The sequence below is a fragment of the Chionomys nivalis genome, chromosome 15 (assembly GCF_950005125.1).
Source record: "Chionomys nivalis chromosome 15, mChiNiv1.1, whole genome shotgun sequence".
NCBI lineage: Eukaryota > Metazoa > Chordata > Mammalia > Rodentia > Cricetidae > Chionomys > Chionomys nivalis.
Window position 1 is genome coordinate 40004158 of NC_080100.1, and position 19474 is coordinate 40023631.

Genomic DNA, 19474 nt, shown 5'->3' on the forward strand with positions numbered 1-19474 from the left:
CTTACCCTTTCTTTACTTCCCAACAGCTATAAAGAAGTGTTGAAACACGTTTCAATCTCTACTGAATAAATAATTTAATTACATGTCTTTCAAATATATTCAATATGTTTTTAACAGAAAGAGAATTACTTCACTTTACTCCTTCCAATTCTCCTGTCTATTGTCCATCAGACCCCTTCCTTCTTCCCACTCTCGAGTTGTTAGTCCCTTTTTCATTAATTAACATGTATGCATGTGAGTATACATGCACAATTATCAATACAGATATAGATAAATACAACCTTTCTCTTTGTGGTGTGTATATAATTTCAAGACTGCACTGTGCACTTCACAGCCCACAAGGGGATTCACCTCTGGAGCTGGTTCTCTTCATAGCAGTCATGGGTTGCCTGTAATTATTTCTGGTTTAAAGAGAGAGATACGATTGCCCAAGAATTTTTTCCCTCAGAGTCTTTATGTTAAGGTTCTTTTGGCTTTAATATAAGCCTATTTTTGTCCTTCTGTGTGTCAGAGAACTGGTAGATTAAATTCTTCAAATGGCTTTTTAGAATACATCGGCTATATGATTAATTGCAGGTGGTTTGTGATTCCTGTAAAACCCAACACCCAGCTTTGTTTCATTTATCGAGACCCTTGGATAAATTGCCCAGAGGGACAGAAACCGAGGCGTTAGAAAGGTTGCAGAGATGATCTAGTTCTGAGCTCACAGAATGTGACGGTCTCTCCCTGTGATTGAAGCTTCCACCGGAAATTGTTAGCTCGAGGACTGCAGTGCATTGGATTCCAACAAAAGGGCTTTATCTTTTGAGAAACAGGAACAACCTCAAGAAAAGACTTCATCACTTATAACAAGCTTCTTGACTCGATTTCACTCTATTCTTACAGATTTGTGCTATCTTCTTTAGGGACCAAACATTAAAGGAAGTGTGAAATTTGTCATTGTTGGTACTCTTTTAAATTCTATTATATATCACAGTGAAATTGTTCCGTGGTGAATCTGTGTTTTCACACTGTGGGTTGAAGGATGGATTTGAAAATTTTCCCTAGTTGAATTTTAACTGTCAGTTAAATATTTTTCTAGACTAAATAATGCAGAAGTCAGATTATCTTCCGCCTTCAATATGGCTTATTACAGGGTTGTATCTCCTGCCGGTGCTCATCGCTCATGCTGTAATTGCATTTCTTGTGAAAGTTGTGAGTTTGGATCATGGCCATATATAAACTTATTTACAGGGAAAATGAAGATAAAGGAGGGGAATTTAACCATCTGAACAGAGAGACCAGCAATTAGGCCCTGGAAAGGCTGGATTTCTTCGTAGAGGAATACAACCTCAAAACTATTTATCTTTAACTTTTCACTTGCTTTAAAAAGAAAGAAGTACAACCAAGCACATTGACTCTTCATAGATACATGCTCTTCCTCTAACAGTATTTTGCAAAGTCCTAATAATGCTTATAGAAGGGGCTGGTTATATTGCTGTATTGAATTAATCTGTATAGTTCATGATAAAGGTGTCTTCTCATATTAGGCTTTAGAGTCAGTAAGGGTGAGTGAAAGCAACAATGAAATAGGCAGTGTTGTATTTGAAATAAGGCACAATGCGTTTCTTCTGTGAGCCATTGTTCTTACTGAGTCTTGAGACACAAATCACAATTCGTTGGAGAATATGTGATGCCAGAAAATGCTAAATAAATTAATGGAATCTATTGTTTCCATAGTACAAAACAAGTGAAGAGTAAGTGCTTTTAGCTCCGACACTGACCACCTGACGACACAATGGAAAGATCATCAACTAATAAAATAATAAGTGACATAGTTGGTAGTTAAAGGTGAAGTCGTCAGAAATTGAAATTGGTCCTCAAGTAGGCCCGCAAAGGAGATTTTTTTTTTCTTCTTTTTCTGTGGCCTAGTGGCATCCTTGAGTAAGAGGCATCTGAGGAGATGAGCTACACAAAGTTCCTCATTAGCATCACTTTTTCCTAATTTATCCTAACCACATTAATATGAGATCCTTGTTTTGAAAGAAAACAAATGACTGACAGTATCCAGTCGCTTTTTCCTGTTATGTTACCTCCTCAATTTGCAATTTTACTCATTTGTCTGTTTAATGTCTGAATCTTCGTGGACTATAAGTTAACTGCATACTTGCAGCTGGATGTTACCACATTAGCTGAGCACATAGATGGCATAGTAACAGATGGTGCAGTGTATATTGGTGAAGGACCAATAAAGAGTGAGGGGATTCTAACATTCCAGACATGAAATCATTACTGCCTACCGCAGGTCTCTACTGAAGAAAAGCAGAACAATCCAGCAAAGTGGGGATGGGAAAGAATGGCTTCAGGTACAACCCTATAAGTAGTGGCAGCTATGGGAAGCCAGGCTCCTTGCATGGTGAAACTCAACTAAGTATGCCAAGAAGGAAAGAAGCCACTGGGAGCTTACTCTTGGTACTTGGTAGGGTCTGTTAGGGTGTGGGGTTTTTTTTTTGTTTGTTTGTTTTTTGTTTTTTTTTTGTTTTTCGAGGCAGGCTTTCTCTGTAGCTTTGGTGCCTGTCCCAGAACAAGCTCTTGTAGACCAGGCTGGCCTCGAACTCCCAGAGATCCACCTGCCTCTGCCTCCTGAGTGCTGGGATTAAAGGCCTGTGCTACCACTGCCCGGCTAGGGTGTGGTTTTAAGTGAAGAAAAAGTCCAATTGAACAGCTGTATGCTACATCCCAAAAGATTTAGTAAAAGAGTCATTCATTCATTGTGAAATTATGTCTTAAAATTATTAGATTGAACAATGGTAGCTATAGGTTTGCTTTTTCCAGCTTTATACCAAAAGATTATACAGTAAATAAAATACATTTAGATATATGTATCAAAAACCAATATAAAACCAAAATGTGAGACCAATGATTTACCTATTTTTTCTATCATTCATCCATAATTTATCTATCATGCAACTATTTACCTACCTATGTATGTTCAATAGATTTGTCTTAAAGAATTAGCATATACAATTATGAGAGCTCTGTCAATGATATGCAGCCAACAATGCAGACACCTAGGAACCAAATTGCATTCTTTCAAGTTGAATTTGAAAGCAGGGAAAGGCTCAGTCTCAGGAAGAGCGAAATGAACATTCTCCATATACTTGTTCATACCTAACCTTTGCAATCCACTTACTGAGTCTACAAATTCAATTATGTTATGGGAAATAAGCCAGACAGAAAAACTCACATATAGACCCCAAAACAGATGATCTCACAGATATGGAGACTGGAGTGGAGAGTACAGGGGTAGAAGTACTTGGAAAGGCTTATCAGTGAGTACAGATTAGAAAGCATCTCAATGTTCTGATGATGCACCATTGTAAGTAGTCTCATGATAGATATTAACAATGTAGCATCTATCTCAGAAACCTAGAATAACAGTTTGGGATGACTTCACTAGGAAGAACTGAAATATGTTTGACGAGATTGATAGGTTTAACTGGATTTAAACATCAAACACTATTCATACGCATCTGATCTTGTTACCTAATTCAACTGGAAAAATTTGCATGTATCAGTTAAAATTGATATAAGACTGTTACTCTTGTCTAAAAATGCTTTCACTGATGTACAAGAATAATATTTAAACAAATGTCTGAGTACCCTCGGTTTAGGCATGTTGATACATAAATGTAAGCAGTACAGCAACTTTATGCATGAGACTAGAGGAGATGACTAAGATCCTGTTTGATTCTATCTTTTTTTAAGAATATAATTTTGCAGTTTTGAAATGGAGTTGAACCCTTCAGTGCTAGTGAACAAGACTGTAAAACATTGACATACATTTGATACCAGCTAAATAAAGTGTGGCAATTCAGCCAACTAACCTTTTATAGCTGTGACATCTAGATGATATTTCATGATGTAGCCAGTCTGCAAGGGATGAGAAAGATTTAAACTTATAAATGGTTGCATTTAGTACTTTCAGACCACTTGGTTATATAGGCCAGTAGTTTATAATTTTTAAATTTGTGGAGTTTGTGTATCAGTGACTAGTAGAGTAAAAAAGAAGTGACTTTGTTATTGCAAAGAATCAAGGTGTTTTAAAAAGAGTTTTATAACTTAGTTGCATTCAGATGATGTGTTCCCATTCAAAATGATCCTTTTGGAGAAAAAGTACCCAACTAAAGCATGAGGTGCTGGTATTGTTCCCAGGAAGTGAATAGATTAGACAAAAACATATTCCTATTCATTTAATATTTTCTCTAATTTCTCTATGATATTTCTTTTGCTTGTCTTGATTAGCAACTTTTGGATGTGATCTGATCTAAAATTTATGAACAAAGATGACTTGACTTTACTTATATAACAGGAACACAATGGAACAAAGCTTTAAAGATAATTTAAGAGAAGAGTCTGAAGACATTGGGGCAGTGTATCCATGAGACAGATTCTGCCCCTTAACACATCCCTGGCAGCAGGAAGTTGAAGGAAGAGAAGGGAACACTTCTTTGGAATCTGAAATGTTCTTGCTAATTTTGCCACTTGTTTCCTGGCAGCATGGATGACAACCACCAACCTGCCTTGCATAGACCTTTCTTATTTAATAGGTTGGCACTACTGTGGTTTAAGTAGACTTAACTTATCCTTGCTCTAAGAAATACACAAACTCTTTAGATAATTACAACTCCTCTTGTCAGACACTGTCATTTAAAGAATTGATAACCTATGACTGTTCATCCAACAAGTGCATAAACTCTTTTCAGCACTTCAGTCTACCTAACTAAAAAGAGGACTAGTCACTTCAAACATGGGGAAAGATGCCTTCCATCATGACTTTATCCTCTTTCAAATCTGAATAAGCAGGTGCAGTTGCCACACTGGGACTGGCCACTTGGTACAGAGTGGAAAATAAAAAGGAAATATAAATGGCTTGTGATTTCTATCATGGAAAAATCCAGTTTCACTATGGTAGAAATTTTTTTTAAGAAAATAAACTATGAAAAGTACTGGCAAAAGGGGAAAGGAGACCCATTACATATATGGTCTTTGTCACATGAGAATCTCAGGCTTGTTGTTATGTATCAAGTTGTAAGTTAGAGTGGCAGTAGAAATCAGGTAACAAAAAATGTTATGAGAGATGAGGGATGAGGTAAACAAAAATTGAAGGGGACATAGGATAACGAATATATGCTCTATGGAAGTAGGAGCGAGGAGTATAGGAAAGGGGAGGTTTGGAAAGGCATGAAGGTCTAGAAGATATGGGAAATGTAGATGTGTGAAGGTAAGTCTATCTCAACTAAAGAGGATAGAAACGTCCACATAAAAGTCTACTGCTTTTTAAGCTACCAAAAATACAATTTTAAATAAAGAAGCTTAAATTGAAGCACTCTACATGCATGGTGAGCATTGCAGTATACTTCAATTTAAAATCCTCGTCACTGGTATGGGATGCCTAAGAGCAACCAAAGGCTTTCAGAACAATATTCTTGCTGCTATTGCACTTGGAAGCCCACCAGAACTAAATAGAAAGACCCTACTCTTGAAGATACCACACATATTGGAGACAGCACATGTAGAAACCAAGCAGAGACAGGGCGAGAACTTTCTTTCCTGCCAGCTAGCATTCACAGTCCTAGCATGTACTGGGTGTAACACTATCAAACCATTTTGCCAGATATTCTCAGTGGTATACCAGTGACATGAATATCCTGGGATAACTAACTGATTTAATGTCTGTATTTGAGGACTGATCCACAGGAAGCAATACATGTCTAGCACCACAGAAGTGCCCCAAATTTTATGCGTAGGGAGGTCCGAGGCCCTATAGGATCTCTCCTACTGATGTTAAATCAAATAGGTAGTTGATCTGCCATCTAGACATGCATGATTATAACCACAGACAAGCACAACTGTCAGCCTTAGTGAAAGAAGTACTTTTCAACAGTAGGCTATAGTCAAAGCTGGGATCCACAACAGGTCAAAATCTTGATAAATATAAGACAGTGGAGTGCTTGGTCCCCAAATAGAATATCTGTGTCACCCACTCCAAAGTCCATCATGGAAGAAGGTGAGAAAAAATTGTGTAATCTGAATGATGTGGAACACACCTCCTGGACATGTCATGGTATTGTAATCATGAACACAATCCAGATGTGACTGCCTGCATGAACTCTGAAAAATAAATAAATATAAAGAGATACAATCATATATGGGAAGAACTAGCTGGGAAGAAGAAAGAGACCAGCAAGACTGGAAGTTGGGGTGAGAGAGTATAATTGGGGAATGTCATTACAGTGTATTATGTGTAGTTATATTGTCAACAAAATAAATACCTAAGGCAATTAACTTCCAAAAATCACTTATTTTGTCTCAAAAATTTTGAGATTTTATTCAGCAACCAATTGGCTCCATTGCTTTGGGTGTTTAGCAAAGAAAAAGCACAGAACAATGGGAGTGCAGAAGAGCAAAACTGCATTTCTTTGCCAGGAAGCAAAAGGAAGGGGCAGACACTAAGCACAGAGGCAGATGCTTATATAATTGCAGTGGGAAACAGGAGCTGCAAATTGAAAAGCAGCTAGTATAGTTAATTGTTTCCTTTTGAAATCCCAAGAGTCCCTAAGAGGGTAAAAGTTTAAGAAGTAACTCAGATGAAATGTTATCTGGGTCTGCTTCAGATGAGTTCACTGCAATTTCAGCTGGGTGGAACTTAAAAGCAAGCTTTGAAGAGAGCAGGCATGGTGAGACAATAAAGCATGTCATCCTGCTGGAAACAGAACTCTGTTGCTTACTTACTGTTTTTAAGAATAGATTTCCAAGTGTGAGCACAAATGCACATTAATTATAATTTTGCTGCATGTAAGCCATCATGATTTATACTCGACATTTCTATAAAACATAACAGAAATATTGGGTCTTTGGTTTACCTTGGGCATGTGGTTTTATCAACTACATATAATGACAATAAAAACTTTAATGTCTTCATATCTGCAGTTAATTCTGGATTTAGAAGAAGGAGGTTAATACCTTCTTCAAGTTGGCATTAGTAGATATTCATAGGTAAGAAAATATCTGCGTTTACTGTTGAAGAGTGTTTAGGATTTAAATGGGCAATGAAACAGATGTGTGACTCACAAATCCAGCATAGGTAAATGTGACATGAACAAGTGAAAATGCTAATGAATCTGAAAAATGTTTAAGACAGCAAATTATCATTATTAAAAGCTCACAGCAGGACTGCCTTTAATGACTATGTTAGCAATAATATGTTCATCTTAAAATTCAAAATAATCATGTATTATTCCTATAAGAAAAGAATAAGTAGCAATAGCAATTTTCTTTACATCAGGTGCAGCCCTCAGAAATATCTGCAAACAAGCTAGAAATAAAAAATGTTAATCCTACTGAGTCTGATTCTCTGAGCATGGATGCCAACATTTGTGTTTGGAGATCTGAGAAAATTGGGAGCATGGGGACCTTGGGAGAGGATTGAAGAGGAGGGAAGAGGCAGGGAGGAAAGCAGAGAAATATGTAGAGCTCAATAAAAATCAATAAAAAGAAAAAAAGGAGTTTGATACAGCCCATGCATTATATGAGAAACTTTAGTGGGATGTTTCAGTTTGAGAATGAAGTACGTTCAGCTCAGACCATCTTATTTATTTATTTATTTTTTATGTAGAAACCAAAGGGACAAGATATTCTATTCTGGCAAGAATTTATATGTGAATAAAATGTCGATCCTTCTGTTCCACCTTCAGTTGCTGGGATCACATTTTGAGTTGGCCAAAAACCAAGAACTCAAACCAAGTTGAATCTGTGGAAATGTCATTAGAGTAAGCTATTATGATGGTACAGATATCACCAAAATCTTAGCTGAAGAATCCAGATGTGGTTGCAAAGCTGCAAAAGTCCCATAATGCATCATCTTCTAGTAGTAAAAAATTAAATCAAGTCTAGAGCAGAGAGAAAACTAGGCATGTGAAGTTGTTTTCAACTACAGAACATGAAAAAAAAGTTTCTATCAAGTATTTAAAATGTTTCTTTTTTGCATTTGATGTCATTGTTATATTTTTCAAAATAAATTTCAGATATTTTCACATCACCGCACATACTGTATTTGGACATTTTTAGTTACAGCAAAGACCTTTTCTGTATCAAATTTACACAGGGCTTTGCCGTTGTCTGTTATCCCTTCAGTATGAATTAGCTTAGCAGAGAGTCTTACTCATATGTAACACTAAGTTATATTTCACATGTCTCGGTAATAAGTCTCTTCTTTGCATAGTCAGCATTTTCAAACAGCTTATTTTCGGCTAATTATCTGCAAGAGTGCAATGACGGGTGTATTGGGCTCTGAGACATTGCTTGAGGGTTTTCACTCCCCAGGTTTTGTGGGAACTACTATATATTTCACAAACTTCACTTTTTTATTTAATATAGTCTCTTTATTGACTCCTTATCAACTTACCTCCAGTCCTCCCCTCACCCCTGCTGCATCCCCACAAAAGATTTCTAAAATTAAACTAAATCAAAACAAAACAAGCAAACAAACAAACAAAAAAAGTAAAACAAACAACCTCTTCATTCCTCCATCTTTCCCGCCTCTAAAACACCTCTTTATTCTTTGTGGCATTGGGAGCAACGGTGTGTCACACAGTACACTTCCTTGTTCAATTATCTTTACTTGCCAATGTTCATTGCAATGAGTCATTGGTATTGTTCAGTGCCTGTGGTTTCTGGTACCATCATCATTGGATCCTCACTGAAACTCCTTTTAGATATCCTGTGAGCTCCTGAGTCATACAAACCACATGGATTCCATAGGACCAGTTACTTCATGAACTCCAGTAGTCCTAGATGGGGTTGACATTAGAGTGGGACAACATCAGGTCCAGCTGTGCGCCTGGGTGGTGGTTGTATTGAACATTCCAGGCTATTGTGGCCACTTCCCCCCCCCCCCTTAGGCAAGGGAGTGAGCCAGTTCCCCTACGGCCTTCTCATCTGGGTCAATTCTCCCTCACCAGTGGTAAGAAGCAGGGTCCTCTCTTCTGAGAGTGTGTAGGGCGGATGGACACAGTTCTCCCATAAGCGTCGGGCCAGCTCTCTTGCTGCAGTGTTTAGCTATCTCAAAGCCAGTGAAGGATAGGACTAGCTCAGCACAGCCCTCTGATTTCATCACACGTGATCCCTGTGGTCTTCTAAAGTGACATGGGTCACAGACATCAACACTGACCCCAACTGCAACAGGACCACAGACCCAGACGTGGCCTTTGGCATAAGTTTGAGCCTGGATGACATCCCAGTTCCGGATGGAAGCACAGGCCACTCAGATCCGAATGGCTTTGGCAGTAGCAGGGTCCCAGATACCAACAAGGCCATGATTGTGGCCCTACCACTGGAGTTCCTTGCAATCTTTGCTACAACACAGGCCCGGATCTTCAACACAAACCCCAGTTGTAGTAGGACCAAAGACCCAGGCATGGCCCTTGGCAGCAGTCAAGTCTTGATGTCACGACTACCTCAGGTGGCATTGCAGGCTCCTCAGATCAGTACAGCCTTAGAGACACCATGATCCTCGGACACTAACGGACTCAGGTGACTGGCCTGAGCCCAGTCATCTTATGGCTCTCAGTAGCAACATGGGCCGTGGACTCCAATACAGACTCCGGCTGTGATAGGACCACAGGCCCAGACAGCGTCCGGGGCAGTAGCCCTGATCTGGCTGTCACCATGGCCCCAGGTGGTGGTGGAGTTTACCCAGACCAGCATGGCCCTGGGAACAGCATAGCCCTTAGACAGCAACACGGCCCCAGGAGATGGTCCAGACCCTGGGAATAGTCATGATACTTGTGGAAACAGGAACCTCAGGCATCAACACTGGCTGCTATAGAGTCACAGACCCAGACAGGACTCTAGGCAGCCAGGGTTAAAGTCAAGTTCAAAGGCAGTGTTAGACGACGTGGTAAATTCTTATAGTAGGAATAAACAGCACTGTGTTTTGCATGGCCTCTAAAAGTTTTATCTACATTTAACCTAAGTTTTTATTATTGCAATGCCTCTTTGTAGAGGCTGGGAATGTAATGCTGTTCTCATCTATGCTGATTTTTGTCAACTTAAAGTTAAAACAAAACATTTCAACAACTTCAGTAGACAACAGTTTCTTTAACTACAAGTGATCCTTATAAAACATTATTGTTAAGAAGTCTATAATTTTTTTATTTAAAGCTTATATTCCTTAAAGAGAATAATGTTCTCTTTCTTATTCCCTCACTCTCTGTCTATCCCTCTGTTTCTCTCCCTCTCTCTCTTCACCTTACTCGTTCTCAATGGTGTATCTTTTTTTTTTTAAAGTAGAAAGAAAGAACAATAGTAACATGATCTATTTACATGAAGTGTTTTCTATCAAGAACCTATATGGTGTGTAAACTTAGCAGTCATGTAAAGTATCAACAGTATTTACGAAATGCATTACTAATATTTTTTCTATGACTAACTGTTATCAATGGGTGATATATATATATATACATATATTAAAATGTGAGGCAAAGTAGCTATGAATATTGTATACAATCCTAATCATTCGTTGTTTCATAATAAAAAGACTCAAGTCTACATCTTTAATTTTTCTCAGTTTTCATGGCCTTCTCTTAACAAATCTCAGGAAGGAAAGATGACTGTTTTCAAAAAGTTTTGTAAATTCTTTGTGCAATGCAGTACTGTTTTGTCGCAGTTAGATCACCTACACATAATAGGCATTGCAGAATGTATATGTGTTTCTGCTCATGGTTAGTACCTTTGCCATCTGCAAAGAATTTTTGTGGAATCCTTAATTTGGGGGAATATAGATGTAAGTATGCTTAAAACTCATGATACTAGTGGTATAATCACATTTTACGTTGAGGATACATAATGTTCAACAGCATTTCAACTTACTTTGTAAAACAGAGAGTACAATAGTTATATTTACTGCCTACTTTATAGCTAGTGGTTTGGATATACTTTATGGAGTTTTATGTCATTTCATTCTAGGAATTTATAGCTTTCTTTAGCATTATTTGTTTGATGTAAAAATTCAAGAATAGAATAATTTCATTTGAAGAATAGTCCTACTATATGAATGCTAAGTATCTTTGGAACTATAATTTATTTCCAATTTCCCACAAACTGAAGAAATTCTTTGAAAGGACCCCAAACAACAAAGTCGCCCAAAAACCAGAAAAAAATGTCCTTAGTTACATTCTCTGGTGTTGTCTTTTATGTTAGGAAGTATCGTCTTGCACAAAGGTGTCCAAAGTTTGCGCGATGTATAATCATGGTTGTCAGCTGTACTATATTTGAAATCAAGTAAAACTCAAACAGCTGGGCATACCAGTGAGGGATTTTCTTAGATGATCATTTGAGGTGGGAAGAGTAACCAGAACTTTGGGTCACACCCAGATGTATAACACATATAAGTTACACACATAATATACACACAGATGTATATATTAGTAATATATATTAATATCATCTATGTATGTATCAAGAACTAATGAAAAATCGGTCTTGAATTTGAAAGAGAACAAGGAGGTGTATACCGGAGAATTTAGAGAAAGAAGGGGAAATTAATGTTATTACATTATAACCCAAATAAATAAAAGACATTTAATACAACCAACCTTGAGCAATGAAATGGGGGATGATATGAAAGAAGATGGAAGAAAGAACTTTCCTCTTTGAACTGCTTGCCCTTGCTCTCAATGGCAAATTTACCTATCCGTTGTTGAGTCATCCTTTCCTGGTATTAGGACCCCCTTCTTCAAGACTACAATGTGTTGTATTGTTGAAGACCAGCAGCTGTCTAGAATTGACTCTAGCACCTGACTGGGACTGTTAATAATTCATCTGTGGATTGAACAGCTACCAGAGTCTTGGCCATTGCACTTGGAGACAGTCGCTGTTGTACTATCTGGACCACAGCCCGAAATCTGCACTAATAATCCCATATATAGATATATGGGATATACAATACATACATATATATATATATATATGTGTGTGTGTGTGTGTGTGTGTGTGCATGTATATATAAAACTCTGTCTGCTCTGTGACTTCAGAGACTCACTAACACAGTGGGACTAGAAATGTGTTTTCTGAACGTAGTAATCTCCTTAGACTTTACCAAACTTGTTTTAACATAAAATGGTAAAAATCCAATAATCAGAAAAAGTAACATTGTAATCTCTGTTCCAATAATAGGTCCCACTGTGATTACTTTAATTATTAACTGGAACTGAATACAATGTCATAAAAATTTACTGTGCACTGTCTCTACTTGTCCCACTGTGTTAGGTCAGTGTTCCATTTTATGGTTGTTTTTCATAAACAAATAAAAACAGGAATAAAGTTGAAATTCCACATTTTCCTACACATACAATTTATCTGCTCATTCTCTCAAAATGACTATCATTAATTTTAGAACATTGCACAATTTCTAATTTCCTATGTTGAAATGCAGTGTTAATTTATAATTCTTTTTCTTCCATTGGAATGCTACATTCTATAGAAACTCCAGAAATTATGAAGTTAGTGGGGAAATGTGGATGTGCCAAAATCTCCATTACCCACAGGAAACAAGGGTTCCTAAACACAAGGTTAGCATTTACATACTTACAACTGCCTACATTTATCGCTTAAAATAACAAGACTAAGAAAGTCAATCTTAAAACAAGTGGAAAAAGTCAATTTTGCAAGTGAAGAAAACATTCACATGTATATACCTATGAAAAATGCTAAATCATTTACTCTGCTTTTAATGTTAATATTTTTTGCACATTAATCCAATTAGATTAATTTGCCTATTCAATATCACATTTAAAAATTATCAGTAAATCATTTTTTTTACAGTGGTGAATCTTTTTCATTTTCTAAAAATATTTTTCTATTATATAGTTAATAGAAAAATTATTTAAATTTTATATAAATATCTACATATTTAAAATATTATATATATGAATATATATGTATGTGTGTGCATGGGCACCTCTATGCTATGTCTTTATATCATGACACAGAGTTGAAATCTCTGCTTTTTTGCTGCTAGGTGTTTGAATTGTTTTATTTTCCTTGCTATAACCAATGCTAATGGATACTCCCATATAAATACTCTTACATACATTTGTGAGATATTCTGCAGTTGTGAGTGTGCTTGATAATGGACCTGCTGAACTGTAAAATTGTTTGTAAGCAGGTTTGCATGCTTTCCTCCAAATTTATTGTACTGATTCACATTCTTGTGTGTGAGTTATACGTTCTCACATCCTCTTAAAATTTTGTAGTTGTAGTTTTTATCGGTGTAACGTTTTGTAATGATTGCTCATTTTGTTTTGCTTTTGTTTACTAACCAATCTTGTTTTAATTCTTATTTTCCAAATTGTTACATCCTTCTTGAATTTCCAACCCACTGCTTTTGCTCAGTTTCTATTGTATGGTTTATTTTCACTGACAGAAGTTTGAAAGATTTTGTTATATTCTATAATATTGTTGACTTTATTTTCCAATTTTTCTTTATCTAAACAGGCCTTTTAAATATGTAAAAATTAGATGCTAGTTTGGAGTTACTAATCTTTTAATTTTTAAAGAAAAAGTTACCATCTTTTTCTTTAAAAATTAATTTTAAAATTAATTAAATTTTTAAGTTTTAAAATTAAATTAAATTAATTAAATAAATTAAACTTAAAATTAACTTCAAAGGTTATTATAATAATAATATCAATTTAAAATACAGTTTTAAAGCTTGTCTTTGTTCATGTCTAGTCTATGTTATGTACATAGTAATTTTCTATATGGTTTTAGTAATGGAAATGTATTACTTCAGTGTCATTTATTGTTTAATCATATTTCCACATTCATTTTGTTTGTTATTTAATGTATATGTGTATAGTGTATAAGTGAAAGCATGTTTGATTCTGTGTGCTCATGTTTATACTGGTGGGCCTGCATGTATTTGTACATGTGTGTAGAGGTCAGAGGACAATGCAGGATGTCTTCCTCTCTTACTCACCACCTGAAATTTTGAAGAGTCCCTTGCTGAATGACTAGCCTGCTGGTTCCCCCCACCTGATACTACAGTCTACATGTCAATGCATCTGCATTTCCATGGGCCTTCAGGATCTGAACCTAAGTACTCAGGCTTGCACAGACCCTTTATACACTGAGACATCTACCCAGATTTTAGTCTCTTCTGTGACATGTATGAAGATCCTACTTGAATGGTTAATTTTCCCATATTTGTCAACTTTTCAGTGATCAAATTTCACACATTTTATTACTATTATTATGGCTTGTCTTGATAAATATTAAAATAGATTGGGAATTTGCAAAATGAATTAGTTATAATTGTATTGAATTCTGTGATTAATTCAATAGGAATTTAGATTTTTTTCTGGAAGAGGAAGGATTTATTTTGAATCATAGTCTTTGTGGTTTCAGTCTATCTTGGTGGGTGAGTGTGGAAGAGTAAAGCAGTTCTGGAAGGAAGTTCACAGCATGCATCAAGGGAGCAGAGATGGAGTGTCTGGTCTGAGAGCAGGAAAATAAAACAAACCGTTTAACTTATGAGAATTTCCTCATCCATGTTGACATGTCAATTGGTGGTATCATTTTATATCTTGTGTAGGCAACATCTTGTTAAGATTTTCTAGGCACTGCTTCCCTGCCATATATATGTGCCATTATAACTCTCTCTCTCTCTCTTACACACACACACACATACACAGAGAGAGAGAGAGCTTATCAGGCACCAGACACTTTAGTGTTGCCTTCTGGCTCTTACACTTTTTCTACTCTCTTCCATAGCGGTCTCTGAGCCTTAAATTCAGAGGAGCTGTTGTAGGTGTTTCAGTTGGAGCTGAGCACCCCACATCAATTGTTCCCTGCGTTTTGATCAATTGTGGCTTCCTGCAATGCTTTCTACATGTTGCTAACAGAAGCTTCTTTGGTGAGGTATAAACCTAAATATAATTCTATATATTTGAACATTTTATATATACCTTAATAATTTCTAGTTTTAAACTCAAGTTTATAAAATTATAACATATATGAAATAAAATGTACTTCTTATCGATATATTGAACAATTGCTTAGACAAACATGAAGTCATACAACAGGTAACCACAGTTTTATAACAGAATATGCCTCATATGTTTAACACTTTTAAGTCCCTCTCAAAACCCAAATGTTGAAATCCTTGTTTAAAGGCGAAGGTATTAGAAAATGAGGATGGCAGTGAAGCGATTGGGACATAACATCTCTACTCTCAGGTGGAATTAATGTCTACGGACAGAAGCCCGAGGAGGTCTTCTGCTCTTTGTAGACATAGGAAAAGGGTCCTCTCTAAACAAGTCAATCTGTGACTGCATTGATCCCAAACTTTCTAGTCTCTAGATACGTGAGAATCAAATTGTTCACAAACAGACTATATTTTAGCTATAGCGGTCAGCACAGACTAAGTGAATCCCAAAGTTTCCTTGCCCGTCTGTGTAGATAAACCACCCTAGGCAGCCTCAGTTATGTTTCTGTCCCTACTGGTCTGTCTTTCTCAGCATAGCCTATCAAGAGAATTATGTGTGTATATGACTTCCTCTACTTCCCATCCTGCTTTTAGGATCCCCTCTGGTGTTTTAAGTAAGAGTAATTTGCATCTATCTAATTCCGAGAAGTCTTTATTAAGTGGACATAACAAAGATTTGTATGTCCTCTAAAATATTTGACTGGCACCCAGGTTTAGTGATTACAAATGAGACTGTTAGAAGCACTCAGTCATTAACAAGTTTTTGTGGGCATGCCTTTCTTTCTCCTGGATAAACACCAAGGAACCGTATTGCTAGTAAAAGTTTTTACTTTTTATCGATTATTTCCCCAAATTCCTGTGTTCTCAGCAACCCAGTAGCAGCATTGCAGCTACTATGAGCTGTTGCTTGCAGTTGCTGCCATCACTTTAGTATATATAATCTAAGCTATTCCAATATGTGGTCACATCTTATTTTGATCTTAAATTAATTCTATTAATGAATAATAATGTTGAACACTTTTGTAAACAATTTGTCATGTGGTTATTTGCCAATTTCCATACTTGGTGAAATGTTTGATCCTACTTAAATTAATTATAATAACTGATAATATTGGACATTTTTGCAAATAATTTTTCATGTTCTTATTTGTCATCTTCTATGCTTGCAGAAGTGGTTTTTTTCAATATGTATTTAATTTAATTTGTTTTTAATTATTTTTTAGAGAAATGATCTACTTTATGATTATTATTATGAATAGAATCTCTCCTACTACAGTCTATGATTTGCTTCTTTGAGGTATATAGAATGTATGTTTTAAAAGCTGATTTACCTGGCAGAATTTCATTAAGTTCTTTTTATTGCTTTAACAACTTGCTGAGCCTTTCTTGGAATATCAAGATGGATAATCACAGCATCTTTGAGAGAGGCTTGTCCATCTCTATTTTCTAGAATTATATAACATTTCATAATTTTATTGCATTATGAGAGCTCTCATAATATACCAGTGCACAAAGTAGCACTGTTAAGTACAATATCCTTCATGTTCTATTTTATTAAAGTTTTACTCTTGTGAGAAGAGTTCACACTTTTCAGTTTCCTTTTCTATTTATTTCTGTCTTAGCATATACACTTTATCAGATTAAAGAGTCTTTTCTCATTCTCATTTCCTAATAGGTTCATAAATATTCATGAATGGTACTATTACTATAAGCATCTTAATACTAGAAGTTTTGGTTATTGTAGTTAATTATGAGAGCCTTTAAGACAGGTTTTTCCCCCAGTTCTTAAAGTAAGTTAGAGTCAATAATTTCACTTTTGGGTAAGTAGGCACAGGGTTTTACTATGTAGCTCAGACTATCCTGCAAATTCATGGTGATTCTCCCATCCTACATGCTTGTATTACAGGCATGTGCCACCATCAATGCCACATCAATTAAAGTCTGTTAATATGCTGTTTATGCCTTTATGCTTATGTTCATAATTAGATTGCTCTGTGGTTTTATTTTTAAAATAGTGCTTGCTGAAAGTGAATTACATATTGGTTATTATTTTTGAAAAATGATAGAAGACATCATGCCTTATAAAAACACTCTTTCAAAGAGGAAATAGATTGTAGGGTGTGTGTGTGTGTGTGGTGTGCACGCATGCGCGCATGCATGGTATGAAATTTCATGTATATTAGTTTCTTTCCTTTGGTGTTACTTTTTTTGAGTCACATTCATGGGTAGTCCAGATCCCTTGGCCCATTTGGTGTGCTGAGGTCAGTTGAAAATCTGACTGACTAAGGGAAGCAGGGAACCACACTGAGCTGCCACCAGTGCTGAAGTAACACCGAGTGTGTTCTGTGTTAGAAGTGTTTTTCTCATGATACCTTGGTTTCAACTCTCCAAAAGCAGAATCCAAGACAGGATTGGGGCCAAGCAGTTTACCTGGCAAGGAGTGGAGAATAATTAAGGGAGAAAATGAAGAAGCCCATGCTGTTGGGCTGCTGATGTTGCTGGTTTAGGCAGAGGGTCACTCAGAATGCCTTCAGAAGAACACAAAGAATGGGACATTGCACATATGCTCACTGATACAAAACCCCATGTTTGGATTTCTCCCGTGCTGCTAGCTGCCTAGTGTATTCAGACTGCTCTCTGTGTGGACTTGGACAACCACTGCTTCAAGTATTTCCTGAAGAAAGGGAGAGAGAGTGGGATATTTCTCATGTGACACGTTAGTTCTGGATTCTCCTGGGAATGTTTGTCATCTTAATATTGAATCATGTCATCGATTACAAAGCAGTCGTCTTCTAACTTCTTCCATATAAAGTGACTTTATTGAACACCACTAATAGTTACTGCCTACAGTTATCTTACTGAGGTCCTAGGGACAATGAAATCAAAACTTTCCCAGTAGGGGAATTCTTTAGTAGAAGACCACTTTAAAAGAAGAAATACAATGAGAAGAACCTTTAAATGCCAAAATGTTAAAAATACACAACAAACTAATATTTCTATGGAACCACCCAAATAATATAAAGACTTCAGTGAAAATTATTTTTATCAGTACATTAACCCCTTTTCTTCTGTATTAGATGTTGAAGTGAGTTGCCTTGTCACTCTGGCAAGAGAGACATCTTTAGGAAAATCACTGTGTTGTTCCCATGATTGTCCTTCTCTTTTTTTAAAAAATAGTTTTTATTGAACTATACATTTTTCTCTGCTCCCCCTCACTTCTTCCTTTCTCCTCTTCTTCCCTCTCCCACTACCGCCACACTCCCAATTTATTCAAGAGACCTCGCTTAGGGGTCCCTTTTTATCTAGGTTCTCTGGGGTTGTGGATGGTAGGCTGGTTTTAATTTTTACAGAATCAGTTTTGTTTGACTGAAGGACAACTTTCTCTTCAGGATGATCACAGAGGTCAGACTGTGCCCATTCTAAGTTATTCTACACTGTTTAAAATTATTTGCTTTGGTAATTTCATTTTATAAGCAACATTTACTTCCCTTTATAGTGAAAGTGGAGGATGATTTTGTATCTTATTGTGTCATAGATAACACCATCAATGGAGCATCCCCCATGAGATAATAAGACTCATAAACAGCTTATTTCTAAACATAAACAGGAAAGATACTACCTATAAACTTTCCAAAGTTAATACTGAGCACACGAGCCAGTAGGTGTAAACTATATTAGTAAAAGCAAGCTCAAGGATTTATCAGATATACCAGATCAATAAACTATACACCGCTCTGTACTGGACTTCCATAAGGAAGAAGGCAACTAACACTATGATGCCAATAGTCTCAGAAACCCGTTATCTGATTACTAAGTTGTATCAAGGGACAAATAGGTACCAAGAATACAATAATTACAAATAGGCAGAGAATACCTGATTGTTCTCAGTGTTTCAGCTTATCTCTGTCCCCATTTAAACTGCTTGCATCCATCTCAAGTATCCAGTCATCTCTCTATCCATCTGGACCTGTTTTTCACCTCCCCTTTATGATCCTGCTCTTCTGGTGCTTGACTCAACTCTACAGATTCAGTTCTGCTTCCCTGTAGACCCACATGAGTTGTCCAATTGCATTCATAATTATCTTGTTTAACCAACTTCACCTACCCTTTTCTAATCCGCATTTGCTCTCTGCCTACGGAAATACCACTTTGAACTTTGCTGCGATCTCCTTAACTCATTTAAAGCCATTCTTTTCTTACAAACATGAATAGATACAATCACAGTGTGGTGTCTAATAGTTAGACATCATTTATTAGTAATTAATTTTGAAATAATAAATGCTAATGTTTATTAGTAATTAAATTAGCATAAAGGAACTCATTTGACAATGGCTAGCTACCAAGGGAAATCCGGATCCTTGTCAAATTATAGCCACTGAAATTGATTTAGCATGTGAATTTGTTATTATTCAGCATGTTCTGACATTGTGAAAATATGCAAATGTG